At 35.0% G+C, this 15,903-nt stretch overlaps 1 long non-coding RNA gene across 3 annotated transcripts in view; it reads right to left on the bottom strand.

Annotated features, from left to right (window-relative positions):
• Positions 1–15,903, bottom strand: part of LOC141277469 (uncharacterized) — a 278,668-nt gene that overhangs the window by 167,244 nt on the left and 95,521 nt on the right. For 2 of the 3 annotated variants that reach the window (XR_012328907.1, XR_012328909.1), the window contains exon 3: positions 1,528–1,587. This is a non-coding gene — a long non-coding RNA (uncharacterized lncRNA). Of the gene's footprint in view, positions 1–1,527; positions 1,589–15,903 lie in introns of those variants that run through there. The other variant, XR_012328908.1, reaches the window with a different exon arrangement.

Genomic DNA, 15,903 nt, shown 5'->3' with positions numbered 1-15,903 from the left:
TAGATGTGGATGTCACAATGACATGAAATTTTGAAAGCCTTGTTTTGCAGCACCGAACCGTTCTATTTATGCTAGAGATTGCAGAGATATATTTACATCCTGGATATTGAGTTCTTTTGATTATTGAAAACATCTGGGATTAAATCCTGGCATTGAGATTTATTAAATATGGGATGAGTCATAAATGTATCTCTATGAGCCTCTCTTTCCTCACCTGTAAATTAGACACATGATGACCAATCCCATCACATACATGATCTAAATATGTCATTCTTGCCTATATGTAATATATACAAGTAATTACTTTTAGTGATAGATCATTTTCAAGTCATGACAAACTGGTAATACAGAGAGGGAAATATTGGAAGACAATTCTCTATGGATCGCTTTCATTTCTGCTCATTTTGTGGGCATAAACACTGATGTCCTCTCTTGAAGATTAAGTATTTAAAGACATTTGTAACCCTGGAAGATAGAGATAGTGTCTCCCTCCCCTCCGGGGCAGGATTTTTTTTACTGTCCAGTATAATAAAGAAATAATTCCCTCTGGGACATATGCAGCTTGCTATCTCTTCTAGAGGATCATCGAATTTCTTAAACTCAAGATCCCTTGACTGTAATGAAAATCCATCAGTCCTCCTCCTGGGGCTGCTTCCCTATGGCCCCCAAGGGACTTGGGAGGCACAGGGAATGGATGTGAACATAAAGGTCATGCTGCTTGCTGTTTGCCAGTCATAAAGCACTTTGTCTCCAACCCAGGAGTCTTGATCTTCTACCATCATGTATGAAACTGTGGCAGGCCAACGTGTTTGCTTGCAAGAAGGCAAAATCTCAGACTTTTTATGATTTTTGGCAAGGTACAACCATGATACCTTGAATATAGTGATAGGAAGTATTGTCAGAGCTTATCAATGTATTTCAAGGGGTGTTAAATCCTTTTTTCTAATTAGAGTAAATAATTTAAAAGAGTCCTCTTTAGAAGTCAGTTGTGTAATTTCTTTGGGTCAATACCTATAACCTAAAAAGCTCCACAACACCCACATCAAGACTAAATCACATCTACTGAATCTCCAGGTTTCTTGCTTATAGATCAGTGTTACACAACATACAAGTGTGTAAGCTCCATGAGGGAAGGTGTTTTATCTGCTTTCCTCCTTTCCAGGGCCTAGAGCAGTGCCAGGCACAGAGTAGACAAATTATGAATCTTTGTTGATAGAACAGAGTAGTATGATTCAATAGAGTAATATATCATAAACCAATGTATCTGATTTGAACTACTGTCCAGAAACAAAATGAATTTTTTGCCTCTTTTATCTTCCCAAATTATCATAATATTTTGATTCAGATCACAGCTAAGAGTATATATTTGAAAATAAGTGCTTTGAATCATCTAATTATACAATGCAACTTCCCATTTTTAAAAGAATAGCAATTTTTAAAAAAATTATATTGACCAGAAAGCAGTAAAATCTCACAGAGGAGGGCTGTATAAAATGAGAAGTAAAGAGCACAGGATCAGATACTTACAGTGCTATTTGATAGAAAGTCATTTAACTTCACCACGCCTCAGTTTCCTCATATGTAAAACTGGAAATAATAATTCACATATTACAGGTTTGCTGTGAGGTTAATGAGTTAATTTATACAAAGTAATTAGTACAGTGCCTAGTATAAGTGCTGAATGAGTAAGGAGGAACATCACATAAAAATCTGAGAGCTATCTTAATACAACTAAAATCAGATTCCATAACTAGTTGTTAGTATCATGATAAATTCAAGGCAAACCAAAAATACGAAAAAAAAAAAAGTAGGGATTTCCTACCCTATGATTCGCTGAAATCTGTGTTCTCTCTGTCTTTTAAAGTTCATTATGCTTATTTGCTGGATAAATGGATACTCAGTTTACTTTGATCCTTTTATAAATAATGAACTATATGTATAAGTTATCATAGAGGAAGTAAACATCAGTGGGCTTTGCACAGAGATATTTCTCTATTCTAAAGAACAATCAGTGAGTATGGTGGAGAAGTCATGGGGTTTGAAGTCAGATAATGTTAAATTCAGATTTAATCTGTGACATTATTAGCTGTGTGACCTTACAAAACTTGCTGAACCTCTCTGATCATCAGTATCCACATTTACAAAACAGGATTAATAACATTTAATTCGTAATCTAGTATATAGGTTAGATAAAATCACATATCTCCAACATAGTAAATGTTAAAAATAATAACCACCTTTATTAGTTTAAAAAAGTTATTTAAGCTAGTTACTGATATTTCCTAAGTTCTTCAAAATGTCATTTATATGTTTGGTTCTCCTCTACAGTCAGATACTGGTTAACACAGTCTCTGAGATTGCTCTGCTTGTCAAGTTCTTAGGAAAGCCCTGGCTTTCAGCCTTTTAGAAGCATTTTATGCTATTACAAGCCTGTGAAATATGATTCAATGCAGTCAAATTTTGAACCAAAAAGAAGCTCAGTGTCTTTCCAACCTAATAGTGTGGAAAAGTTCATTCTCCAGGGCTGCTGAAACAAGCCACAGAGCCTCCAAATCCCTCACATCTGCTCATTTACAAGCACAGCTGAATTCACTGTCCCTTTCTTCTCCAGGCCTTCATAACGTTCAGCTCTGCATCCTACTGAGCTTTTTTATTTTATTTTTTTTTTAGCGGTACGCGGGCCTCTCACTGTTGTGGTCTCTCCCGTTGCGGAGCACAGGCTCCGGACGCGCAGGCTCAGCGGCCATGGCTCACGGGTCCAGCCGCTCTGCGGCATGTGGGATCTTCCCGGACCGGAGCACGAACCCGTGTCCCCTGCATCAGCAGGAGGACTTTCAACCACTGCGCCACCAGGGAAGCCCCCCTACTGCACTTTTATCTCAGAAACTCTCTTCCTTCTGGATAGTAAGCACTTGATGTTCTTAGCTCTTTGAATGTCTACAGAGGAGACACTGTGTTGTAGACCAAAAGACTTTGAAGAATAATTCCCAACCCAGTTGATATCTGCTCACCAAATACGTAAGTGTGGAGAACAGTGGTAAATACCTGGAGATGTACTAATACCACAGAGCAGGTATAAAGAAAATTCAGTGATGGCTTAATACCTACCCACAATAAGTAAGATTTAAATCACAAAAGGAGAGAATTACCTAATAGTTCCATATAACCTTAGTTCTATGTAGCCCCTGCAAAGAAGTATTTAATACTGAAAATACTTTGAGTATTATAAATGAGTATACACAAAGATAGTTGGGAAATATGGGTTTCACTTTGGGAGAAAAAAATACAGCATGGGAAAGGTGAAGAAAAACCCTATAAATGCTGGATTTGAATTGCAGCAAGCATAATGCACGGTCATTTCTATACAGCTCAAGAGTTCTTTGAAGTTGTTTTTACTCTTAGAATATAGTCATCCTAAAACCATCCATTAAAGTAACTTGAAGAAATGACACTCAAGCAGCAATGAGTATATCTAGTGTCCAGATGTTAATTTCTAAATACTATTCCTTTATCAAGTGTTCTTGGAGAAATGGCTAATTCCAGGTCGGTGCAGGGGAAGTATAAGAAAAACATTTTGTTTTACCAGAAAATGAGTAAATGCTTAAATGGGAAAGTGAGTAAATGCTTAAAAATGCAACATATCATAAAGCACGCAGGAGCCACATTAAAGAATTCTCCCTAACCAAACTTGAGATTTGGGGGGAGTAAAGCACTTCTTCGCAAAAAAATTTCAGATACTGAACACAGATGTAATACTAGAACTCAGATAAAATACCAATGGATTATTGGGAAAAAAGACTGATACACAATCTCAAAGTATTACCTAAGAGATTACTTCTTAATTACAGGTGGAAATGCACAGCCTTAAAATGAGGAAATCTAACGGTTAACACATTAAACAAGTGATCACACAGTTTCCTCAATAATGGAGTAAACAGACATAATTTCTCCTGATGTGGTGCAAAAATAAGTGTAAATCAACACCAATGTAATATTCTTGCCAAAATGAATCTACACGTGAAGAAACCATAAGCCACATCCAAATACGAGATATTTTAAAAAGCAACTGGCCTCAACTCATCAAAAATGTCCCTGTCAAGAAAGACAAACATCATGGGAGTAAGGGCAGCTGTTCTAGGTTAAAGGAGACTAAAGACACATGAACAAATGTAATGCTTGCCCCTTGATTGGATCCTGGACCAAATTTTTTTAAAAATTGAGAACAATTTGAAAAATGTGAACATGGACAAAAAATTAGGTAATATTGAGACACTACTACATATTGGAGAATGATAATCATGCTACTAATATATAGGAAAATATCCTTTTTCTTAAGAAATACTTAGGATAATATTTATGCATGCAGAATCATGATGTATGTAGTAATGTATGAACCATTACTTTCAAATGGTTTGACAACAGAAAATGTGGTAAAATGTTGCCAGCTGGTGAAGGGTGGTCATTGTACTATACTATTCTTTTAATTTTCCTAGAACTTTAAAATCTTTTCAAAACAAGATGGAGAGGGGATGGGGGAGGGGGAATTGGATGAAGGTTGTCAAATAGTACAAACTTCCAGTTATAAGATAAACAAGTAAAAGATATGTAATGTAAAACATAATAAATGTAATTAACATTGCTGTATGTTATATATGAAAGTTGTTAAGAGAGTAAATCCAAGAGTTCTCATCGTAAGAAAAAAGTTTTTTTTTCTTATGTCTTTAATTTTGTATCTATATGCTATGATGGATATTCACTAATCTTATCATTTCATGATGAATGTAAATTAAATCATTGTGCTGTACACCTTCAACTTATACAGTGTTGTATGTCCATTATATCTCAATAAAAAAAATAAAAAAAACACAAGATGGAAATAAAAATAATATGTAAAATGCCTAGCAAAGTGCTAGATACATATCAAGTACACAAGATTTCACATCTGGTATGATGTCCTGGGTCTCATAGTTTCTGACAAGTTTCTATGAATCAGCCTTCCCTACAACCTCAATAAATGATGCCCCTAACCTATTTTAGAGACCTGATGTATATTCTCCTATACCCTCCCAGAGTCATCAAAAAAGAAGTTTCAAATATATTTAATAACCTTATTTTATGATAGAAATATAAATTAAGTAGAATAAAATTTTCCATCAAAGTGATTATATTTTGAAATTTTTTGAAAGGGCAAGCCTCTGTTATATAAAATACTAATATATAAAACATTTTATTTTCTCATATGCTACAGAGATGAGGCCTATACAGACTCATAACTGGAAGCCTGAAATATAATTTAATTCTATTGCTATGAAACTAAATAAATTTCACCCTTTATCCATTCATAGACAAGTGCACACTGTCTTCTGGCAGAAACTCCCACAGAATGGAAAGGCAGATATGTAGACAGGATGAATATATCACCCTACTATATATACTGCAGGAAAGAATGTTGTACAACAATAAAGTACCAGTTACACATAAAACTATTAAGCAGGAGACATAAAATTACAATTATCTAAAAGCCTCAGTAAACAAGTGCATTTTATAGCATGACAAAAGCTAACAGAAATGATGAGACAAAGTGTGGGGAGAAAGCCTTGGTAAAGAGCAGTCATCAAATTCTTTTGCTATAAAACGGTTCAAATTATGCCCATGACTTATCCTGCAAAAAGTAAAATCAAAGTAAAAAATAAAATAGAAACATTTAAAGGAGGCATTTAATCTTGGAGGAGGTAAGATGCTAGGTACACCATCATCATTGCCATATTCACCAATTATTTTTCGACCAACTCATGTACAATATTCCTATTTTAAAGAAATCCCATTAAGTATGGAAAAATAAAAATTATTCTTAGGCTTACTTGTGGTATAGTTTAACAGGGTTATATATGACCTAGAGAAATGTTGTAATTCAAAACAATGTATTCATTTGTTCATGTATTGGACTTTTTTCCTGAATGATGAACTTCTTAAGATTTGAACTGTATCTTCTCAACTTTAGCCCAGCATATAAGAAAATTCCTGGCTTATATAAACTCAATAGATATTTGTTTAGTTAGGACAATAACAATAATCCATTTTAATATAGTCTTCATTAAGCTCGACTTGGTTTAACATCAAAGGGAGTTTTACAGAGAAGCACATTAGAAAAGAAATATCTTGAGAAGAATATAAAGTTCTTGCAGAGGCTAATTTTGAAACAAACAAAAAAACCCTATGCTTAACAATAAGGTGTAGAATTATATAAATTCTATTATATAGTGTTGTATTTTAAAACACTTCTCTTAATCTTCCTTCATAATACTTAGAAGCTACTCCTACCCTTGAATCTGGGCTAGCTTTTCACCACTCTGTCCCATGAGATGATGAGCTATGGCAAAAGTGACACTGCTCAAGTTCTAAAGCTTAGGCCTCCAAGACCCTGCAGTACCCTCTTGGTGCAGCCATTTAAGGAAACCCAGGCTAGTATTGTGGGATGCGTGTTTTAGTTTATACATAGTCTGCTTAGTTCTAGACCAAAGTAAATTTAAATAAGGAAGCTATTATCATCAACAATGCAGAAACGGTTTTAGTGGACCCAGGAACAACGCCAGTACAACACCATGACTGTAGCATTAACATCACATTTTCTCAATTTTACAATCACTCACCATCAAATTTACGTTAGCGTTTTGGGGAAAGAAACTGAATAATTTAACTAGTTAGACAAAGGAATGTGACTGAGAATGTATAATGAGCTCCCCAGTAGCAGAGGGATGAAGGTAATTCTGAAATCTGCCTCTCTACTTTCTAGCAGAAATTTTTTTGCACCCTTATTTCAAATGAACGTTATTCAGCATCTTAATACAGAAGTTAGGCATGAATGGAACGTCTAGAGTCACAGTAGAGGAAAGGGTGTCAACAAGCAGTCCTGGTGCAGCACACAGCCTCGGGCTGTTTCTGAGACACCTCTGCAGCTCTGAATGCTGTGCAAGGCACTGTGAAAACAGCTAAAGGCTCTATGAGAGTAGAGATGATCTAATTCATATTTAGATTCTTCCTCACTACCAGAACAATGCTTTGTGTGACACAGATCCTTGGTTGCTATTTGACAAGTGAATACAGAGAAAAAAGCTAGAGAACAACAAAATAGTAGTAACAAAGTCCATATGATTTTTAACTATGCCTACCTATACATTATGGGGATTTATGACATCTGTGTGAAATTTCTGATTCTATAAAACGCTTTCACATGTGACCTTCAAATGTTCTCTAAAGGAAAACACTGAATGAAGAAGAGGCTGTGTTCTTCCAAGACTGAACTATTCAGAAAAATGTATTTAGAGACTTTGTGAATTGCAATAATTTTTTCTACTGACTGAGCTCCTGTGTAGTGTCCTATAGTGAAACTGAACTGAAATAATTCTTCCTTTTCATTGCTTACCCCAACACCAAGGAATGACTTAAGCACTGTGGGGAAAAGAAAGAAAGAAAATAATATTTTATCTATCTAAAAGTATTTCTCCAAACCTAAAATTTTGTTTTGATATTTAAATAAATATCTGTTCAAGAACAATAATCATAAATGCCAGTTAACATTATGTAGTTTCTTGACTATGACCTCATATCAGCCAGTATCCCTTCCCCATCAGGATCCAGAACCAAGCTGTAGGCAGTCACCATGTCCCATCAAATTCATTCACCTTACATAAAGAGACCCTTGAATATGATTTACTCTTTTTGTAATACAGCATCACAGGACACTTGGGGAGGGAGGAAGGGAACAGAACTATGTTGATCCTTCACAGAACTCCCATTTGAAATGAGTCTCTGCTTGTCCCATTGTGGCCATTGTTCATGATACCAGTGAGTAGATCATTAACAGAGCATTCACTTAACTGATGGAATAATGCCAAAATATTTCTTATAAATCAGATGAATATCCAGAAACTCCACTGGCAGCATAATGGATCTTAAGTCCTGACCATTATACACAGATGCAGATACTGGATGAATTATTTAACATGCTTGGACCCCCTCTGATATATTTGCACACACACACCCCACTCACCGGGTAGGTGGAAACAAGGCAGTAAGAAAATAAAGAAGATAAATCTACCAAATAAATTCCTAATAAGGAATAAAGTGTAGCAGAAAAACCTTAGGGAACAGGGAAAAACAGATGGAGAAAGACAAATTATGCTAGTAATGATAATGACAATTATGTAAATAAAAAAAATGAGAATAATGAACATACCTTTTTATGGTATGTCTCATCTAAGAAACTCATAAGGGGCTTAGCATATGACAAACAGATTGCAGATAAACGATTCATCATGTGGGAAAATTTTGTGGATAATGGTAGGAAGCACAGTTTATAAGATAGAAAGATGAGAAGAAAGGAAGAACTCTTTTTAAAAAGATAGAAAACCAACATGGGTTAAGCTTAAAAAGCAAATCTACTTTTATTTATATGTACTTAGGAAAGGAAGGACTGGCCCATTAAAGCAATTCAATAGTTCCCACTCTCTGCTGAAAAAAAAATCAAATTTCTTTCCATAAGCTGCAACTCAATTGGCTGGTCACATTAACTATGGTCAACTACCTGTGGTTTCCTGAACACATCTTACTCCTCCATGTCTCCATGACTTTGTATTTGCTCATACTCTTCCTCCCAAAGTTCACTTGAAAAATAACAAGTCTCTAGACCAGTACCAACAGAACCTTTCTGTAAAGAGCCAGATAGTAAATATTTTAGGCCTTACAGGCCATGTGATCTCTGTTGCCATCATTCAACTCTATTGTAGCAGGAAGGGAGCTGTCCATAATACATAAACAAATGAGTGTGTCTGTGTTCCAATAAAGCTTTATTTCCAGACATCAAAGTTTAAATTTCATATGATTTTGCATGTCAAAAAATATTATTATTTTTTTTTGTTTTTCTAATAACCATTTGAAAAGTGTAAAAAACATTCTGGGACAGTAGGCAGTACAAAAACAAATGGTTAGCCATATTTGACTCATGGAGGGCAGTTTGCTGATCCCTAATTCAAACAAATATTGATTTGTGAAACTGTCCCTAATACACTCCAAGGCCAGGTACTCCTTTGCCTTATTTTATAGTACTTTGTTGTTTATATTGCCTTTCTCCAAGCTACCATTTCTTCAAAACTGAATTCCTTGAAAATATCAGCTCACAAATATGTAGTGGTTAAGAACATAGATTCTGGAGTCAGACTTACTAGGGTTGAATGCAAGTTCCAACAGTGACTGTACTGTGACCTTTAAAAACATTTAAGCTTGTTTTTTTTTTCCTTTGTTAAAAACAAAATGAAAACAATAATTGTCCATATATAACAGAATCATTTTGAAGCATGCTTAAAAATGTAGTTTATATAGTTCAATGACACTAACCTAGATTTGAAAAGAGCTCTAAACACATTGGTAGTTGAAAATGAGAATGTTTTGAAAAATTATACTTGGTAAAATTTTATCTTCAGTTTGTCTAATATAGAACCTGATACATAAGTGGGGCTCAGAGTACTTTTTGTGTTGAATGAATGCATTTAAAATTTAACTATTTTCTATTCTTTCCTCCAGTGGTCAGTATATTGGGAGGGGGATGGTCAAGAGGTAAACTCATGGACAATTTACATAGTTAAATATTATAAAGGTTTTTAAAAATATACCCATGGTATTTTTGCATTTTCATTATTTGTTTGAGTAGGCGCAGATGACCATCATGAGCACAGATATCCATTATTTGTTCACTAATTCAGGAAACTTCCACTGAATGTGCATTCTATGTCAGATATATTGTTAAAATAAAGAGTAAGACATGGGGACTTCCCCGGTGGCGCAGCGGATAAGAATCTGCCTGCCAGTGCAGGGGACATGGGTTTGAGCCCTGGTCCGGGAAAATCCCACATGCCACGGAGCAACTAAGCCCGTGCACCACAGCTACTGAGCCTGCGCTCTAGAGCACGGGAGCCACAACTACTGAGCCCGTGTGCTGCAACTACTGAAGCCCGTGCGTCTAAAGCCCGTGCTCCACAACAAGAGAAGCCACCGCAGTGAGAAGCCCGCACACTGCAACGAAGAGTAACCCCTGCTCACCGCAACCAGAGAAAGCTCGCATGCAGCAACGAAGACCCAATGCAGCCAAAAATAAGTAAATAAATAGATTTATTTAAAAAAAAAAGAAAGAATAAGACATGGTATCTACCCCAGAAAGTTCACAGTTCTGCAGTTAAGATAGACACATAAACTAATGATATCAATAAAATGCAAAAAGTGCCATTTTTGGGGCAAAAAAGGCAGAAGTAATTGAACATGTGCATGGTGTATCCAGGGAATCCAGGGAACTCATCAAAAAATATATTTTTGTAAATAAATAAGTTGAAAATTGAAAGAAGTATTGAAGATAAATAGAATGTGTCAGACTGACAGATGAGTTTTCCAGGAAGAAGAACATCTTTTACAGGAACACAAGTGCATTCAGCAGCTTTGCTTTTTCAGACCAAAAAGTCAAAACAAAAACCAAAAAGTGTGAGGGAGAGGTTAAGATGAAGCTGAAGGTGGAAGTTCCAATCATGGATGTATGGTATTTCATGATAAGGATTTGACACATAGAAATCATAAGGATTTTCAGAAGAGAACAGACTTTGGTACCCAAGAAGAAGGACTCAGGGCAAAAGGAGAGGCAGGCAAGTCTAAATCACATATCAATGGTGAACCGGCAAAGGAGCAGTACCTTTGAGTAGTCTTCTGGGACTACTCAAAGATAAGGAAAGAGGGGAAAAACAGAAGATAACCTAGTGAATGAGAAAAAGGGAAGGTATTCAATAGAACTGTGTTACATTCAAATGACCACAGGACATCCCCAAAACATTTACACCTAGTGAATCATTTAGACATAACATAGCTTATATACATGACAGCCTAGATGCAATCTGCTCTTTATTTCATATTGATTTAATAATTACCTCTAAATTAAGTTGAATCACAAATGAATTGTAGTGTAAATGAAAAAGGAGCACACACTTTGGAGCCAGTGAGACCAGGCCTTATTGCTATGTGACTTGGACAAGGTATGACCCTCTCTGGGGCTGTTTTTTAAGAAGTAGCTTTTATCTTTAATTTCTTCATCTATAAAAGAAAGATTCTACCTGCTTTATTGAGCCATTATAAATTAAGTGAGATGGTGTCTATAAAATGCCTGGTGCAGGGCCGATTATAGAATAAATTCTCCATTTCTGTCATTCTCTTTGTCTATCTTTCTGCTGTGGGAGTCACAGAATAAAGAAGAGGCATGGCGTACACCTACAGAAAATTCATGGTCATGCTGGGGTGAGAACTATTACAATGTAAAACTGAATAAGACAGTAACTACACAGTTTAAAAATTCATAGAATAGACAAAATTTTGAAGTGGAAAGTGGTCAGCAAAAGACAATATAATTTTAAGTGAAAAGTTATAGATACAAGTCTATAAAGTTTATGTGTGTTTTTACACTGAAAAGAAATGCAGTAAAATGTTAACTGCAATGTTTTTTCTCTCAGCAAAGAGAAAAAAACCTAAATGAAACTATATATTCATAGTCATTACCAATATTATATACATCTAATTACATTAAAATGTATATTTAATAATATAATAAACAATGTTTAATAGCATATATTATATTGTGTATACATAATATAATATTAAATGATATATATATTATCAATGATATATAATTACATATTATTAAAATGCAATAGATACATATAATATAAATTATATAAATATAAATGTAATAATACATAGTATATATAATGTAAATATAAAATAATATATGATGTTTTATATATATATATTACATATATTATGGAGGGAGAAGATTGAGATGCTTCTTTTAAAATTTAGAGTAATGTGTATAATATTGAATATCACATAGGAAATTTGAAAATTAAGCCAGGCAAGTTTATGTTCATGGAGTGAAGTGAACTCATTTTAGATTTTCTAGAATTACCATATTAATGTTTCAGTTTTTCATGTCACATTTACTATGTCAACTCAATCCAAGTTTCTGAGTTAAACCCTTTTTTTTTTTAACTTCTGTAGAACATAAAAGAATATTGATTCAATATCAGTATATATATATTGAAAGTGATGCACTGTAAAATATTAGTTAAGATATATTATTTTAATTCATCAAGTTATCTAAATATGTTTGCAGTCAAATGCATTTGTGAAGCAGTGACATGTTCTGTTCTTTTTGCAAAGACAGACAGGCTCAGGAAAAACGTAAGTTTCATATTCCATTACTTAAGGAGAAAAAGACTTCCATTATTCAAACCAAAGATACATTAATGATGAATTATTTGTATTAGAACACTACATAGGGAAAAGTTATTTTTTTCTAGAGAAATTTTCGTGCAAGTGGTTCCAACTTGAATCAACATAATATTGTCATAACTGGGAATATTCTTAACATCTTAGATATATCATATATTTCATATAATATACTATAAACATCATTTTAAAAGAACATAAATGTTTGCATATTTTCATCAATCTTAATTAAAAAAAAATACATGTGGCTCCTAATATTTCAAAGAATAAGATGGACTTTTCAATGTGCTCTAAATTTTTTCTGGACCATAACTTCTTGCACATTCCCCCTTGCAAGTTTTCATATGTAATATTGATTCATATTTGCCCTCTATGCCCAAACAAAGGGAAAAACAAAACCCTGTTATTCCTGCTCTTGGGTTTTCTATCAAGATTAATGATACCATTATATATCCAGATGGGAGAAGCTAAGCCATGTGATCAACATTTCAAACTCTTCTGGTTGCCTGCCTAATTCCTGCCATTCAGGGGACAGAGTGCACTTTCTTTTTAGAAAGGGTCATGCCCTTCCACTGTAACACAAGCATTTTTTAGAATAGACACAATGATAAAAATCAAATTACTTCTAATCTTCCTCTATATTGCCAACACTACAATGCATCCTTTCTGCTCCTGAACAAAAGCGGAAAAGCAACACACACCATATAAAGCTGTAAGACTGACAAGGTGAGTGAAGGTCCATAAGTCACAGCAGAGCCCCTTAAACAAAGAAGGAAGAGAACACTCTACACACAATTGCCTCAATTTCTCTAAAAATTGGAAAAAGGCAAGAAAGGAAGTGGGATGTTATGTTTAAAGAAAGAAGGTATTTAATATTAATTTTAAATACCTGACAGTATTAATTGAAACAGGCAACTGAAGGCTGATCTCACTCTCTCCTAAGTGACTGCCTCTCTTATTGTAGCCAAAGTTAAATTAGCGTGGACCTGGTGAGCATATAACCTTCACAGTAGTCTACAGAGCTAAGAATATTTCCACCAGTTAGTCTGTAAAAATGATTACATTTTACACGTTAACATAAAGAGCTGGCTCAACATTTTAACTCAGATGAAATAGTGTTTTGTTCCTATAGTTGTTTGTTTTTGTTTAGTTTTAACGTCTATATATTTTGCACAAATTGAAAGGAAGAACTGATTGAAAACCACTTCTAGTTTCTTCTGGTTTTCAATGAGAAACAGGAACACAGGATCCTGGCATAGGATTTCCTTACACTTCATCACGACGTCATCACATCCCGTCAAAGTCAGAGATCTGACAATTGCTATCTCCTTCTTATACCCTTGCTCTCTTCCACCCCCTTGTTATTGCTCTTGCTCAGAGCCTCACTTTATTTTACCACCACTGTTGCCATTGTATACTAGCTTGTTGGTTTCCCTCCCTTTTCTCATCTACTTTAACCTCTGCCCTCTTAATGCAGACAGACTGATTCTTCCAAAACTCAGGTAGTATCACTCCCCTTCTCAGAAACCTCACTGTGGTCCATTCTCTTTAGCACGACTTTTGTATATCTTTGTAATCAGGCTGCAAATTTGGCTCTAGGTTTACTTTCTAATGAATTTCTCTCCAAACAACCTTCTTTGGTCAACTTACAACCTACCATCCCACAGATACTTCCCTGACTTTGTGCTTTCATTCATCAGGTAACATCTCTCAACGCAGAATGCCTTCATCCTTGTTTTTCTTTAACCCTTTTTATTATTAAAATCTGAATTGAAATGTCACAATCTTCCTGAAGAGGAGAGAACACAATCGTCTCACATATTCACTCCACGTGATGTTTAATATTATGTGTCAACTTGTCTGGGCTGTAGTATCCAGATACATCATCAAATATTATTCTGGATGTTTCTGTGAGGGTATTTTTGCGTGAGATTGACATTTAAAGCAGTGTCCTCTAAAATGAGGGTGGGCCTCAACCAATCAGTTGAAAGTCTTAATAGCACAAAAGACTGACCTCCCTCAAACAAGAAGGAATTCTGCAGCCTGACCGACATCCCTCAAACAGGAAGGAATTCTGCAGCCTGACCAAGTTCAGACTTGCACTCTTGATTTGGTTCTCTGAGCCTCCAGCCTGCCAGGTTAATCGGCAGAGTTTGAATTTGCCAACCACCAGAATTCTACAAGCCAATTTTTAAAAATACATCTGTATATAGGAGATTTATGTGGATATACTCATACACAACCTATTGTTTTTTTTCCCCTCTGGAGAACCCTGATTAAACACCCCACAACATGCTATTGCCATCTGGAACTTAGCTCATACTCTTTTCAGTTAAGGTGAATGGTTGCCCATGCCTCCCTCCCTGACTAAATAATAAATCTATTAAGATAGGAACCACATTTTAGTGCCTTTATGGCTAGTTCCACAAAAATGTCTGGCACATGGTAGGAGCTTAGTGTTTGATTAACTGAATCAATCCACATGGTCTATGAACACAACTTTAAAAAGATACCTGTATTAAAATGAATAATATATGATTATTTCTCCTTGCCATAGATGCCCTCATCAACTCCAGGTTTGGAGGACATCCTGGATATGACTTTGTGCAAAGTATTTAAAAATCATTAGCTTGAGATGTCATTAACTGAACCAATGATCCTTGTTAGCATGAAGGCGATATAAGTAAGCCAACATGAACAAGTATTACTAAGCTTTCAAAAGGTTCCCTAATCTCTTATTATCCTTACCGATTTGCTCCCTAATTACTTCTTTAATCAAATGATTATCTATTAAGTACTCATTTAATTACCTTACATGTAGGTAATGGTTATACTAAGAATCTTTGAAGGTTTCATTCCAATAGTCTACGAAAATTATCACTGTAGTGACTTTGACTCAAACACCACGTGAAGAAAAACATGCTTACAATGAAAATATTCAAATATGTAAACAAATATTCACAACTATAATGTACTAAATTGTGAAGACAATTACACTAAACAGATGTGCAAAAAGGGCAATGGGCCTCAGCTGGTTACAGCTTCAGTAATGGAAGGATGCAGGATGGTGGGAGAGAAAGGAAGATGAATTCTCTTGCATATGGGCTTTCCCCAACTAAGTCCATCATGGGAAAATAGAAACATTATAATTTGTATACAACAATATCATTAAAGGGATGCATATGGAAACAAACTGAAGCATTTAAAAGCTGATAGATAGCGGGACTGGAGGAGAAAGAAAGTGAACTCCAAACTCTTATTTTACAGAATTTTTAATATGGTAGATTAAGGCCTATTTTATGCTTTTTAATTTACTTTTCAAAGAAAATATCTAGAAAGTGAAAATGGCTATACTCTTCATTTTGTTAAAACACTGAAATTAATTAAATGTCAAGTTGTAGAGTAACTAGTAGATTAGCCTCAGAAAAGCACAATCACTTGATGTGCACCTTAGAGAGAAGACAGTGGAATGAAATACAATTTTCACTTTACTAAATAATACCCAATGTTTAGACAGCTTTGGAGACAGCCAGATGCCGTCCCGCATGTATTAGGCCTGCAAGGAGGAAGATATGAGTCTCAAGTGTG

The sequence above is a fragment of the Tursiops truncatus genome, chromosome 21 (genome assembly GCF_011762595.2).
Source record: "Tursiops truncatus isolate mTurTru1 chromosome 21, mTurTru1.mat.Y, whole genome shotgun sequence".
Lineage (NCBI taxonomy): Eukaryota > Metazoa > Chordata > Mammalia > Artiodactyla > Delphinidae > Tursiops > Tursiops truncatus.
The sequence above is the reverse complement of the archived record's forward strand: the minus strand, read 5'-3'. Positions and strand labels throughout refer to the sequence as shown.